Raw genomic sequence first — 16,680 nt, 5'->3', positions numbered from 1 at the left:
TTTAGAGAATGTAAGGAAATGAGTCAAGACCGTTAAGTAGATATTGGATAATAAAGAGCTTTATTAAGTCATGCTAAGAAGTTTAGATTTTAGCCTCTTGACAATTACAAACAGTAAAGTATTTTCCTCATTGATTTCCAAGTTAAATAAATTGGCAGCAGTGGGGATAATAGAAGGGAGAGATACATCTATGAAAAGGATGGTCAGGCCAGCAGCACTGGGAACTAAAAAGAGATAATGGATTTCAGGACTATGAAATCAAAACAACAGGATTTGGTAACCTATCAGATGTGAATTGAGAGAGAGATCTATGATGAATTTCTAAGTTTCTAAGATAGGCACCCCAGTGAATGGGAGTCTCATTTACGAAGAAAAGATGCATAAAGAGTTATTTCAAGAGGGGGTGATGATAAACTAAACAATGGGTCTTTTATATCGGCTGTGTCTGTAAAACCTCCAGCTGGAGATATTCAGTAGACAGTTTTGATACAGAACTTTGGACCTGGGAGAGGAATGGAAAACACAGCTATCCATAATGATTGTGGAGGTCGTATGACACACAATCCAGGGGATATATTGTAGACTATTGAATAGTGACTGAATAGTTATTACCACAATTTTCTGGACAATGACAGTAAGGTGTCTTCAGAAAGGGAAACCCTATTCTAATTCAGGTGAAGTCACCTTTGGGCCACCTCATTGATGGGCTAAGGCAAGACAGAGATTATGGTTGAAACCATAAGCTTAAGGAAAGAATAGAGCATTTAGTGTGACCAGAAAAGTGAGCCAAGACAGAACCGTGTGGTATTCAAGTATCTAGGAGCAACAAAAGAAGAGAAGCTAGGGAAAGAGACCAAAACGGTGCAGGTGGAAAACTGGCTGAAAGTGCTGCCATGAGAGGTTGTGGTCAGTAATGTGTAGTGTGGAGAAGTCAGCTCAGAGAATCACTGAAAAGAAGCCACTGTGAGTTATAACTTCCCAAAAGGTCACTAATGGGACCATACATTATACCAACATTTTTAGAAAGCAATCTACGTTCAATGAATAAAATATACACACCTTTTAAAGAAGAATCCCACATCTTGGAATTTATCTGCAAAAACAAAAGTTTATAGAGATATTTGTACACGGTTATTTATCATAGTATTGTTTGTAATAGAAAATAATCACACACACAAAAAAAATGGCTACAAATATGGCAGTTTTATATGGTTCAACCTAATCAAAAGAACCTGAATACACTTCAATAGGGAATAGTGAAATAAACAATGGCATATCTGTGCTATGGAATACTATACAACTGCAAAAAAGAATTATGTATATTTATACGTAGTGATTTGGAAATGTAGACTTGATGTATTGTTAATTGAAGAGCAAGTTAGAGAATATCTATGGTGTGAATGAATTTTTGTTTAGACATAAAGAAGGAATGAAGGGAGGGAGAAAGGGAAAGAAGAAGAGAAAAAGAAATATGTAGTTGCATGCATGTCTGTTTTGGATTTGGATGGACAAAGCAAAAAGTATGAATGATAAACATAAAATTGTTGAGAGTGGACACTCAGGAGTGTTCTTACAGGTCATGCAGAGAGAGAGAGACTTAATTTTACTTTAGACACTATTATTTGAGATACTTTGAGGACCATTATTTTTTAATTCAAGTGACTAGGTTTCTGTTTTTTTTCCCAATCACTAATAAATTTTCAAGTGAACAAATAGTCATTGGTAACTTTAGCCAAAGCAATTTCAGCAGTTGTGAGAGCCAAAACAAGAGTGGAGTGAATTGGGAAATTAATGGGAAACAGGGATGGAAGACAGTGGTTTTTCCAGAATTTTGTTGTTAAAGGCAAGAGAGTAATTGGGTGGCTGGGAAGGAATTTGGAGGTGGAGGACTTGTTAGGGTTGATTGGTTAATTTGTTTTTAAGTTTAAGAAGAACATGATCATATTTATAATCTGAAGTGAGTGATCTAATAAAGAATGAAGAAAGAAAAGTGAATCGGAGAGTTCCCAGGGGATCTGGAGCTCAGCAGGATGGACTGGCCTTGGATGGGAAGAGGAGGACTACTACTTCCGGATGAGAGGAGAATGAGGCTGCTGACATTTCAGCTCCCTTCCTCCCACCCCCAGTTTCATAGGGTTCTTCCAGAGGCCCTAGGAAGGACCCTGGCAGTGATTTAATAAGGTCATATTAGATGGGCAAGGGATTTACTGGGCAAGTGTAATAGCCTCCAAGATGGCCCCTAATGATTCTCACTTCTCGGTCGTCACACCCCTGTGAAATCCTCTCACACTGAATAGATTTGACCTATTGCTGCAATGACAGAATGTAACTTTAAGTTTAGACAATAAAAGACACAGTGGCTTCGACATTCTTCTCTTGGAGCACTTGCTGTAGGGGAGAAATCATCTGCCATGTCTCAAGGACACTCAAGAAGTCCTATGGAATGATCCATGCGGTAAGGACTGAGACCTCCTCCCAATGGCCAAGTGAGCCATCTTGGAGGCAGATCCTCTAGGATCAAGTCAAGCCATCAGATGACTGTGCTGTGGCTGACATCTTGACAGCAACATGATGACAGATGCCAGACCAGCTAATCTGCTCCCGAATCCCTGACCCATGAGACAATAAATATGTATTTTGTCTTAAGCCACTACATTTTGGAAGTAATTGCTACACAGTGATAGGTAACTAATACAAATAGGAAACAAGAGAAGGGAGAAAGATCCTCCAGACTGAAATGTAGTCTGCCATTTTGTGGAAGGAGACAAGGAAGAAAGGGTTGGAGTAGAAAAGATCTTGGACAGCAGTGCAGTTCCAAGAATGGATTTACCAGCTGGGTGGTTGCCTTCTGAAGAATTCCTATGTATTGCCAGAAGGGGCCTACTTTAGTATCCCTGCCGCACTCAGGAGTAACCTTTGGAAAGTATAGGCTCAGTGTAACAAGGCAGTAGATCCAGGGGGCAGTAGTTGGGACTGTCAGTCGATTATGTTCCCTGTAGCAGGAGATCTGAGTGACATGTTTTTATAGATACCACAGCAGGCCTGGGAGTGTGACAGCCTAGTAACAATGAGCACAGCTAGTGTCGAGATAATGGCTTCGAAATAACATTTTTCCTTCGAAAGAAACTAGGGCTCCTTAGAGAAATGGATGCTACCACATCTGGTGTAGAAAAAGTATAAGATGAGTCTGGAACACCTTATTGTGACAGAGCAAGGCAAGGCTTGAGGAATGATAAGAACATGTCAAAAGGACAAAGAAGCCAGCTTTGAAGGGACTTCCACCGGCCAAATCAGGAACAATTTGAGCATGAAAATTTAAAATGAGAGTAAAATACCTTAACCCACTGAATAAAATAGGAAATTATGAGTACAAACTCAGACATAAATAAATGAGAACATCAAAAGTTTGGTAAAGGGGCCGACCCAGTGGCTCAGGCGGCTGGAGCTCCCTGCTCTTAACTCCGAAGGCTGCCAGTTCGATTCCCACATGGGCCAGTGGGCTCTCAACCGCAAGGTTGCTGGTTCAACTCCTCGAGTCCTGCAAGGGATGGTGGGCTCCGCCCCCTGCAACTAAGATTGAACTTGGCACCTTGAGCTGAGCTGCCGCTGAGCTCCCAGATGACTCAGTTGGTTGGAGCGCATCCTCTCAACCACAAGGTTGCCATTTCAACTCCCACAAAATATGGTGGGCTGCACCCCTAGCAATTGCAACTGGACCTGGAGCTGAGCTGTGCCCTCCACAACTAAGACTGAAAGGACAACAACTTGAAGCTGAACGGCACCCTCCACAACTAAGATGGAAGGGACAACAACTTGACTTGTAAAAAGTCCTGGAAGTACACACTCTTCCCCAATAAAGTCCTGTTCCCCTTCCCCAATAAAATCTTTAAAAAAAAAAAAAAAAAAAAATTGGTAAGGAATGGAATGTTAACATGGTTTTGGGAGGAAAAACTGTTCCCAGAGGATGTGCCTGGCAGATACCACCTTAATCAAGGATCCACAGGGAACATCATTAGTAATGGGACAAATTGAAATCATGAGCCACCTGACTGGATATAATGAGACGAAATCAGCATCACTTCTATGATATTCTTGCCACCAAAGCTGTATAACCTGAATCTAATCACAAGGAAATGCCAGTAAACCCTAAATTAAGAGAAAAGTTACAAAATAACTGGCCTGTCTTCTTCAAAAGTGCCAAGGTCATGAAGACAAGGAAAGACAGAGGCTGAGGGAGACTAGAGAGACATAACAATTCAATGCAATGTGTGATTCTGAAATAGATCCTGTTTCTACAAAACATTTTATTGAGACAACTGGCAAAACTTGAGTGGAGTCTGAGGATTAGATAATAGTCATGTATCAATGTTAATTTTCTGATTTTAATGGTTGTATTGTGATTATGTAGGAGAGAGTCTTTATTTGTAGGAATTAACACTAAAAAGCATCTAGGAGTAATGGGATATCAGGTCCATACTTACTTTCAAATGGTTAAGGACAAAAAGTTCTTGGTACTGTACTTAACTTTTTTTTGAACTTTTTGAATGTTTCAAAATAAAAGGAAATAAAAGTACTTATGCTATTTAAAGATAAATGTGTTATAAATATAATGTTTTATTATTTAAATCCAGAGAGCCTTTTAACATTTTTTAACTTGATTAACTACCCTCTTTCTTTTCTCTCCATCCAAAATTACTGCAATTCATTCACCAGACTGAATGGAATCTCAACATTTAAATACCTAATCGCTTTATTTCATCTTTGGCACGAATGAACTGGATTTCCCCGCATGTATGAGTCACCTGATAACAAATTTCCCAGCTTATAGAGGTTTAAAATTGCACTATTAGTAAAGCAGCTTTGTGACTTGTGTCTCAGATTCAGGGTTTATAGTAACAATGTGTTTTTAGCATTCATGTTGCTTCTCAACATACACATTTTTCTTTCATGCTGTAAAGTTTTCCCGATGTTAAAAAGTTTGTATGCAGCTATGCTATCATAAAGCCTCTCCCCAACTTCTCACTCTCAGAAAATCAGATAGCCTGATGTGTTTTTAGCTTTAATCTGATTTGTAAAGCATGGTATTCTTTCAGTTTTCTCACAAAATGAAATGAAAGAAATATGCAATTGGTACATTTGAGGAGCATATGTCCAGATAGATAAAACATGGCCCTAACCTCTTTCTCCCCACCACCTTGCCATTTCTGAGAGGGAGGATAGAAAGGAATAGGGAAGCAGAAGTTCTTTTTCCTTCACCATTGTCAGAATCTCTTCAGTTTGGAGGCACATGAACCAAATTCTTGCCTTGGAGATCGTAGAGAAAAAAATCAGTCCTACCAAAATTTACTTTAGCTGAAAATGTTTAAGCCGATTCCCTAGCTTAGTGTTTCTCAATGGTGGAGAAAGGAGCAGATTTGTCCTCTCCCCCAGAAATTTGGCAATGTCTAGAGATATTTTAGGTTGTCAAAACTAATGGTGGGAGATGCTGCCGGCATGTCATGGATAGAGGCCAGGGATGTTGCTAAATATCCTACAATCACAGGACAGTCCCTACAACAAAGAATTGTTAGTGCCAGGATTGAGAAACCCTGCCCAAGATGAAAACAGGGATTAGGGAGGGAAAAAAATATACCAAGAAGCACAAACACAAAACACAAAATTGAAAAAAAAAGAAAGAAAAAGAATAATAAAACTATGACTTTCACCCAGATTTATAAAGATGCAAATTTTTAGGAATTAAATTCCTATTTTGTGGCTTTTAGGATATTACTGAGAGGCACTTAAGGCCATTTTGTGTTTTCCTATGACCTACTGAGGACACAAAGATGGATGCAGCTCTCTCTTCCCTAGAGGAGCTAAGAGTTTTTAGTGATGGAGATACCTTTAAATAAAGAAATATATGACAAAGGGCAAGAGCGAGAAGGGCAAGTAAAAGATTTATCATGGATCTTCTCTAAGCCAAGCACTTCAGCTTATCTCGAGTAATTCTCATACCAGCTCTCTCCAGTGAGTATTATTCCCATTTCACAAAAATACAAACTGTGAGATTAATTATAAGTGCTAACAAGTATGCGTCAGGTACTGTTCTCGGTGTTTTTTATATATGAACTTACTTTACGCCTCACAACTATCCTGTGAGGTGGGTACTAATATCATCCCCATTTCACATAAGCGGATACTATGGGACCAAGAACTCAGTCCAAAGTCCCTCAGTCAGTCTGTATGGCTCCACAATCTGTGCTCTTCACAATTCCCTCCAGTGCTGCTCTTACGCCTTGCCCAAAGTAGTAAATGGCCAATCCGGGTGTAAAAGCCAGAGTGTGACTGAAAACCCAACACTATTGTCTGCTGCACAGCATTACATATTCTCCCCTGTACCAGGAAAGTGCCCGAGGTGCTAGGGGCTCACTAATGCCTGACTTTGGGAAAGACAAAGCAAAATTCACGTTGAAGATAGTATCTGAACCCATATTGGAAGTCTAAGGAGGAAAGTCAGGGCAAGGGACAAGACAAGCAATGAAGAGAGCAGGACAAACTCCATTATGGCCGGCATTTGTTGTGGTTGAAACGCAGCGTATGGGGGGAAGGACTAAAGAGAACCTGGAGTGGTAAGTAGAAGCCAGATCAAGAAATGTGAGCTTTGTCCTTATCTCAAATATATGATGATGGAAAGAAAACTGACTCTGGGTGGTGAACACACAATGTGAGATATAGATGATGTAGTACAGAATTGTACACCTGAAATCTATGTAACTTTACTTTGTCACCCCAATAAACTTTAATTAAAAATAAAATAAAATAATATAAAAATCCCATCTAAGCCATGCAAAAAAGAAGAAGAAGAAGAAGAAGAAGAAGAAGAAGAAGAAGAAGAAGAAGAAGAAGAAGAAGAGGAAGAAGAAGAAAGAAATGTGAGCTTTGTCCCATAGGCAAAAGGGAACTGTTAAAAGGCTAGGACAGGGGCGACCAGGTAGCTCAGTTGGTTAGAGCGCAAGCTCTTAACAACTAAGATTGAAAACGGTGACTGGACTTGGAGCTGAGCTGCGCCCTCCACAACGAGCTGTGCTACTAGATTGAAACAACTATTTGTCTTGGAGCTAATGGGTCCTGGAAAAACATACACACAAAAAAGACCATAAACAGGGCACGATAATTTGATATCAACCTTCAGCATGGCAGTTTTGGATCTAGAACAAATCTCTGCCATTCCTTTCCTTTTTCTTGCCCCCTCTTCTTTTTTTTTCAATCCCATTTAAACTGGTTTAAATGTTTATGGTGGGGGAAGGCAGAGGAAGCCTCTGGACTGTGTCTCCCCTAGCAGTTCTCCCCAGCAGCCCAACCCCACTCAAGCCAGCTGACATACAAGCGTTGTTAACGAAGACAATGCTGGTGCAAAGCAGGAAGCAACGTGATGCAATTGCAACCAAAATTACACTCTCTACATTGATGTGGTTGGATACATTTTGAGTGTGACAGTGGTCCTATTAGTAATACTCATACAGTGCTTTATAGCTTACCAAGCTTTTTCACATGTCCTCTGTTGTTTGATCATCAAAACAAACCAAGGAGGTAGGTATTATCCCATTTCACAGATGTGGGACCTGAAGCTTACGAAGCATGTGTGAGTAAGTGGAAACAATGAACACAGAACTCCAGACTAAATGTCTAAGCTTCCCTCCTTGGCTTCCTGCCTTTCCCACCCCCCTCTTTAATGATGTTTCTTTATGTGTTTTAATTTTCCCACTTGTGTGGGACAGCAAAAGCCACAAGACTTGAGTCTGCCTTCCCTTCTCTTGTGGAGTATAAGCCCACTTGGGCACACAGAGTTGCTAATGCAGCCCTATAAGATTTTCCCAAATACAGGAGTCCGCCCTTATTTGCAGTTTTGCTTTTTGTGGTTTCAGTTACCCATGATCAACTGCAGTCTGAAAATATTAAGTGGAAAATTCAGGAAATAAACAATTCATACGTTTTAAATTTCATGCAGTTCTGAGTTGAGTGATGAAATTTTGCACCATCCTGCTCTGTCCCACCTGAGACGTGAATCATCCATTTGTCCAGTGTATGCACATTCTGTATGCTCCCCGCCGTTAGTCTCGGTCATTTAGTAGCATGCTCGATGATGTCAACTGTCGCAGCATTGCAGTGCTTGTGTTCAGTCACCCTTATTTTACTTGCGAATGTCTCATTCACTTCACTTCATCTCATCATGTAGGCAGTACATCATCTCACATCATCACAAGAAGCTGAGTGCAGTATGATAAGGTATTTTGAGAGAGAGAAAGACCACATTCACAGATCTTTTCATTATAGTATATTGTTACAATCGTTCTATTTTATTATGACTTGTTGTTCATCTCTTACTGTGCCTAATTTGTAAATTAAATTTATCATAGGTATGTATGTATAGGAAAAAACATACTCTACATAGGGTTCGGTACTACACTGGGCATCTTGGAAGGTATCCCCTGCAGCTAAGGGGGGACTACTATATATCTTGCTGCTTTTAGTAAGATTCTTACATCCTGATGGGTCAGTGTGTACGTCTCTTCATGGCAATTGTGACCTTCTGCCTTCTGGCTTCTAGCCTAGTGTGACCAACCATTCTCTTTGTCCAGAACTGAGGGACAGGGGACACCATGCTAAAACTGGAACAGTTTGGGGGACAGCCAGACAGTTGGTCACCCTATCTCTCCCTCTCCAGCTGCCTAATCTGCCACTCTCCAACCTCGACTTCTAAGAATCTCTGTGTCCCAGCATTTGCTATCCTGTTTCAACTCCCTGTTTTTAATTAAACTATTCCTTTTGTCAGAAGCACATAACTCTATATTTTTCTCTTAGCTACTTCCAACTTTTTCTTAAAGGCTATGTTTTAAAATACAGGTACTAATTTCTCCAGGAAAGTTTCCCTGACTTAAATGTCCCTTCTTTGTGCTTTCACGTCATCCCACAAAAACCTTTGCCATAGCATATAACTTTATTGTACTTAAATCATTTATTGCTTTGACTGTCTCTTCCAGAATGTGTTTTACCCCTTTGTATACCATCTTTAAACAAATATTTTTTCCTGATTTCAAAACTAACAAATGCTTATTTCAGAAAATTATAAAAAAGAAAATTAAAATGACATAGTTTAATCTATCAGAGATAGCAACTGTTAAGATTTGGCACATTTTCTTCTGGTCTTTTTCCTCTGTGTGTGTGTGTGTGTGTGTGTGTGTGTGTGTGTGTGTGTGTGTGTGTATAATAAAATCAAAATAACACTACATATGCCATTTTGTATCTGGCTTTTTCTTTTAACATTATATTCTCTGTTTTGGGACAAGTAAGTTGTTCTTGATTTTTCAATATTACAAATAGCATAGGCAATCATTGTTTTATATGAGTTGTGTGTCACGCTTTTCTAAGACCAAGTGGAATAGCAAGGTTAGAGTTTATCTCTGGGGGCTAAAAGACAGATTACACTGGATCCAATACTTAGAAATGGTTTTTGCTAATTCAGGTGGGAGAACTATTGATCTAGTTAGTGGCAGAAATAAAAAAATCGGGGGGTGGGTTTTATGTAAAGTGACAAAGGGCAGTTCAGTAGGTGTGTGATGGGTAGCATTTATTTGGGCCTGGCCCTGTCAGAGGGTGGAATGGTTGAAATCAAGATGTTCATTTCTAACCCAGGAGGGGAGTGATGATGGAAGGGACATAAGCCAGGATGGAAAGATAGAGAGCCTGGTGCCAGAGTGCAGGAGCCTCCATGCTGTGTGGAAGGCAGGATGGGGCTGCTGAGGGAATCTCGTGAGGAAATGTATATGAAACCTAGTCAGATGAAGGGGGTAGAAATCCATAGTACCTTATCCAAAATACTTGGAGCCAGAAACAATTCAGCTTTCAGAATACTTTCAGTTTTTAGATAGGTTATGGTCTACATGTGTTATTCAACCACCACCAGGGACTGGGGCAGGAATCTGTAATCCCACACATCAATATCTCTGCAGAAAAATATATGACTATTTCTACTAAATGGGATAATTAAACACCATACATCTCTTCATTAAGTTCAGATCAGAATTAGTTCGGAAAAATCAGTTTGCTGCCAAATTGTTTATGAAGAAAAACTTTAGAGTTTCTTGGGTTTTGGAGTTAGGCTAAAGAATTGTGGACTTCTATCATCATTAAGGTAAATACTTTCTTTTACAACTATTTTCAATGAGAGCTCAAACATTTCCTGTTTTGTGTTTTTGTTTTTTTCACTTGTTCCTAAACTATCACACAGTAAGCTTATGAGAAGCGGGGGTTTCCTGGAGCAGAGGAATTGGCCAACCTGTTTCATTTCTATCACGTGAAGCCAGACCATGATGTCAAACTCACCCAATGACTAAACCCCAAAGTCAAAAGTTTCAGCCAGTTTATCTCAGAGAACCAGGGAGCTTTGAAGGGCATTTAAGCTGTTCAGACCAGCCTCTGGCCGCACAACTCTCTTCCTCCCTGATTCTGATCCTCTTTACAGCACATCACATTTACAGAACAGATGTATTACAATGCAATTGCTTGCAACACCAGCGGTTTCCCTGAAGTTCTCTATTAATTTTTTTTCATTTACAGTTGAGATTCAATATTACTTTATATTAGTTTCAGGTGTACAGCACAGTGGTTAGACATTTATATAACATACAAAGTGATCCCCTCGATTAGTCTAGTGCCTACCTGGCACTATACATAGTTGTTACAATATTATTGAGTATGTTCCCTATGCTGTACTTTACATCCCCGTAACTATTTTGTAACCATCAATTTGTACTTCTTAATCCCTTCACCTTTTTTTACCCAGCGCCCAACACGCCTCCCATCTGGCAACCATCAGGTTGTTCTCTGTATCTACGAGTCTGTTTCTATTTTGTTTGTTCTTTTATTTTGTTCTTTAGATTCCACATATAAGCGAGACCATATGGTATATTTGTCTTCCTCTGTCTGACTTATTTCACTTAGCATAATGTTCTCTAGGTCCATCCATGTTGTCACAAACGGCAAGATTTCATTCTTTTTGTAGCCGAGTAATATTCCATTGTATATATGTACCACTTCTTTACCCAGTCATTGGGTTGCTTCCATATCTTGTCAATTGTAGATAGTGCTGCAAGGAACATAGGAGTTCATATATATTTTCGTATTAGTGTTTTAGATGTCTTCAGATAAATACCCAGAAGTGGAGTTGCTAGTTCATAAGGTAGTTCTATTTTTCATTTTTTGAGGAACCTCCATACTGTTTTCTATAGTGACTACACCAATTTGCAATCCCACCAATAGTATATGAGGGTTCCCTTTTCTCCACATCCTTGCCAACACTTGTTGCTCATTGATTCATTGATGATAGCCATTCTGACAGGTGTGAGGTAATATCTCATTGTGGTTTTAATTTGCATTTCTCTGATGATTAGTGAGGTTGAGCATCTTTTCATACGAGTATGTCTATTGGCCATCTGTATGTTCTCTTTGGAGAAATGTCTATTCAGATCCTCTCTGCCCATTTTTTGATTGCATTGTTTGTGGTTTTGGTGTTAAGTTGTATGAGTTCTTTACAAATTTTGAATATTAACCCCTTATCAGATGTATCATTGGCAAATATCTTCTCGTATTCAGTAGATTATCTTTTCATTTTGTTGATGGTTTCCTTGGCTGTGCAAAAACGTTTTAGTTTGATGCACTCTCATTTGTTTATTTTTTCTTTTGTTACCCTTGCTCAGGGAGATATATCATAAAAAATATTGCTAAGAGCAGTGTCAATGAGTTTACTGCCTGTGTTTCCTCCTAGGAATGTTATGGCTTCGGGTCTTACATTTAAGTTTTTAATCCATTTTGAGTTTATTCTTGTATGTGATATAAGAAGATGGTCCAGTTTCATTTTTTTTAATGTATCTGTCCAGTTTCTCCAACACCATTTATTGAATAGACTGTCTTTACTCCATTGTATATTCTTGCCTCCTTCGACATAGATTAATTGACCAGATAGATGTGGGTTTATTTCTGGGCTCTCTATTCTATTCCATGTGTGTCTGTTTTTATGCCAGTACCATGCTATTTTGTTTACTATAGCCTTGTAGTATAGTTTGATATCAGGTAGCATGATACTTCCAACTTTATTCTTCTTTCTCAAGATTGCCATGGCTTCTTGGGGTCTTTTGTGGTTCCACATAAGTTTTAAGATTATTTGTTCTAGTTCTGTGAAAAATGCCATTCGTATCTTGATAAGGATTACATTTACTCTATAGATTGCTTTGAGTAGTATGAACATTTTAATGATGCTAGTTTTTCCTATCCATGAGCATGGTATATGCTTCTATTTATTTGTATCTTCTTCAATATCATATAATTTTCTGAGTACAGGTCTTTTACCTCCTTGCTTAAATTTATTCCTAGGTATTTTTTTATGCAATTGTAAATTTAATCGTTTTCTTAATTTCTCTTTCTGATAGTTCGTTGTTGTATAAAAATGCAGCCAATTTCTGAATACTAATTTTGTATCCTGCTATTTTACTGAATTCATTTATCAATTCTAATAGTTTTTTGGTGGAATCTTTTGGGTTCTGTACGTATAGTATCCTGTCATCTGCAAATAATGACAGTTTTACTTCTTCCACTCCAATTTGGATGCCTTTTATTTCTTTTTCTTTTCTGATTGCTGTGGCTAGGACTTCCAATACTATGTTGAATAAAAGAGGTGAAGGTGGACATCTTTGTCATGTTCCTGGTTTTAAGTAAGATGCTTTTAGGTTTTTACCATTGAGTATAATGTTAGCTGTAGGTTTGTCATATATGGCCTTTGTTAAGTTGAGGTATGTTCCCTCTATTCCCACTTTGCCAAGGGTTTTTAATCATAAGTGAATGCTGGATTTTGTCAAATACTTTTTCTGCATCTATTGATATGATCATGATTTGTATTCTTCATTTTGTTTATGTGGTGTATGACATTAATTGATTTGCAGATATTGTACTAATGTCACATCCCAGGAATAAATCCCACTTGATCATGATGTATGATCTTTTTATTAGGTTGGTACAAAAGTAATTGCAGTTTAAAGGGTTAAAAATAAATGCAAAAACTGAAATTACTTTTACACCAACCTAATAACATATTGCTGAATTCAGTTTGCTAATATTTTTTTGAGGATTTTTGCATCTATGTTCATCGGTGATATTGGCATATATTTGTATTGTCTTTGTCTGATTTTGGAATCAGGGTAACGGTGGCCTCATAAAATGAACTTTGGAGCCTTCTCACCTCTTGAATTTTTTGGAATAGTTTGAGAAGGATAGGTGTTAATTCTTCTATAAATGTTTGGTAAAATTCACCTTTGAAGCTTTCTGGTCCAGGACTTTTGTTTATTAGGAGTCATGATTGTTTGTTTGTTTGATTGATTCAATTTCATTAGTAATTCATCTGTTCAGATTATCTCTTTTCTTCTTGATTCAGTCTTGGACTACAACATGTGCCAAGTCCATCTGCTTGCCACTGAAAGAGCCTCTGGCAGTGTGCAAGTTTGTAAACCATCTTTTTATCCTAGACTCTAGTAGAATTCCTGCCATATAGTAGTCAGGTAATAAGCGTCTGTGAGCAGATTAAATGGTGCTAGAATTCTGTAAGACCTTTTTTCAATTCCCTTCCACAAACTTCTTGCCAGAGATAAGTCCCCTCAGGACAGCACATTAGAAGTCTCAAGAAGTGAACAGAAGTGAGGTCATAGAAATCTTGGTCCTAAGACGTACTGATTTCCATGGTTTAGCAATGGAGAGTAATTAATGGAACTTTTTCTATGAACTCGAGAAGCGCTTGGGCAGAAAAAAAAAAAATGTAACCAGACTAGCCAAAATAGAAACAAAGATGATACACAAAAGACCTCCTAGTCTACCTAGAGCTCTAGACACCCTCCTCAGGGCCAGAAGCACCTCAGCACATGAGTCTACCTGAGCCCACAGGTGTACCTGGCTAGAGTAGGTAATGAAGAACAATGTAGGAAACATTTTCTAACAGGAAAAACTCAAATAGTTTAGTTGCAGAGGCATGCATACAGGTAGGTACTGTATAAACAATTTCTTGGCACAGAGCATCTCAAACTTGAGCATACATCCCAATCCCCTGCAGGTCCTGTCCATACGCAGATAGCTGAGTCCTATCTCCAGAGATTCTGATTGGGTAGGTTTGAGGTAGGTCTGAGAATTTGTATTTCTAACAAGTTCCCAAGTGGTGCTACTGGTCTGAGGACAACCCTTGAGGACCACCATCCTAACACACACTCCGCAACATTCTCCTTAACATATAATTTTGCCAGTCCTTTACCAAGGCAAGCCAGGTTCTCCGCAATCCAACATTTGCCTCTCTCCTTGCTGTCAACACCCCTCATTCTTTCACTGACTCATTCTCCTCTTGACTTTCTCAGATATGTGTTATGGGGGTGGCGAAGGGACAAAAACACCTTCCCTTGATAGAGGTACTCCTTAACCATCACTCTATTTCTCTTTTTTTTACAAACTTCTAGAACTGTTTATATTGACTACTTTTATTTTCTCACCATTCATACACTCTTTAATGCCCCATAATCTTTCTTCTGCCCCCATCCACCACTTTACTCCTCATAAAGATTATTTGTAACTTTATGATCACCAGATCCAGTTGTTGTCAAACTTATTATGCATCACAGATTTGATATTGTTGACCACCTGTACTCAATGTTTTAAGAAAAAGCTCTATGTGTAGAACATTTTCCATATATCCCCATCCCTTTACTAACCCATTTTGCTTTTCCTTACTAATGCTACTTTCTCCCTTGTAATATTCTTGGTTAGTACTTACCCAAAAGAGATTAAAAAATTTCCCTTGCTAATAGAACCCCATTTTGGTTCAGGCATACAGATTAGGTAGGTGCCTTCATATTTCCAGGGCATGAAGCATGATTGATGTAAGCCAACATATTACAGCAGTCCCCCATTATCTGCAGGGAATATATTTCAAGACCCCCAGTAGATGTGTGAAACCACAGATACTACCCAAAATTATGTATACTATGTTTTTTTCTTATACATACATACCTATGACAAAGTTTAATTTATAAATTAGGCACAGTAAGAGATTAACAACTAATAATAAAACAGAACAATTATAACAACATATTGTAATAAAAGTTATGTGAATATGGTTTCTCTTTTGCAAAATATTATACTATACTCAGCTTTCTTCTTGTGATAATGTGAGATGATAAAATGCCTTATTTAGTTGAGGATTTTCACCTTTTCACTGAAAGGAAGCAGCAGTTTCCAGCTTCTCTTTGGCCCACTAGAATTGCCAGCATCACTATTCCTGTGCTTTGGGGCTATTACTAAGGAAAATATAAGGGTGACTTGAACACAAGCACTGTGCTACCATGACAGTCAATCTGGTAACCAAGATGGCTACTAAGTGGCTAATGGGAAGGGAGCATCTACAGTGTGGAGACGCTAGACAAAGAGATGATTCATGTCCATGGGGGGACAGAGCAGAATGGCGCAGGATGGCGACATTTTTCATCACGCTACTCAGAACGGCACCCAATTTTAAACTTATGAATTGTTTATTTCTGGAATTTTCCATTTAATATTTTCATACTACAGTTAACCATGGGTACTTGAAGTTATTTATGAGTGACAAACTTATTCCTTTGCCCACTACTAGTGATTAGTTTAAAGACAAGTCTATGGCTCTGTTCTGGCCAATGAGACAAAAGGAGAGGTTTAGTGGTGGTGGCGGTGGTGGTAGGGAGAGGACAGGATTCCTGGGAAACAGTTTTCTCCTTCAGATAAAATGAGAAGCACAGGGAGATAACTTTACATAAGAATGTGATGCTTAGACTTATGGCAACGATTTTGTTACAATGAAGAATTACATCTGAGGACAAAAGGCAGCACATTAAAGATGTAAAAGCAGAAAGTGGAAAGCACCTGGGTTATCAACAACACTGTCTGGCAACTGAATTAACCAACTCCCGAATTATCTATTGTCAGACTTCTTACTGTGTGAAATAATAAACTTCTGTTTAGTCTGAGTTAGTGCTTCTGAAACTTTAATGTGCATATGAGTCACGTGGAGGGCTTGTTAGAATGCACGTTCTGACTTAGTAGGCCTGGGGTGGAGCCTAGATTCTGCATTTCGATCAAACTCCCAAGCAATGCTTGTGTTATTGATCCAAGGGCCACACTTTGAGTAGCAAGGATCTAAGCTATTTCAGTCAGGCATTCTGTTATCTACAGTCTAGTGCATCCTGACTGAAAACACACCTCTAGCATCTACATACTACTTTGAGTGTCTGCTTACAAACACAATTGAAGTGCCCCTCACAGATTCATTTAAAAAACAAATGGAAAAAAAAAAAAAAACACACACCTTAAAGTCCAATGTTAAAGGAGAGAAAAAAAGAAAAAAACTGTTTTGAAGGCCATGATACCCAGGATATTTTGCACCCTGGGTATATGTTGGACATGGATAGGTGATCATTGTTATTGTTGCATTTGGGGTGGCTATGAAGGAGGTTCGGGTACTAATTTTTTTCCCTCTTTGTTTAGGTAGACTCCTGAAAAACATTTCTCTTCCTGTTTTTATAGAGAGAAATCTAATTTCTCCTTGATTTTTTTTTCCCCAGTGGAGTTAAAAATAGCATGGAT

This window comes from Rhinolophus sinicus, linkage group LG02, assembly GCF_036562045.2.
Source record: "Rhinolophus sinicus isolate RSC01 linkage group LG02, ASM3656204v1, whole genome shotgun sequence".
NCBI lineage: Eukaryota > Metazoa > Chordata > Mammalia > Chiroptera > Rhinolophidae > Rhinolophus > Rhinolophus sinicus.
This window is presented reverse-complemented; position numbering follows the sequence as displayed.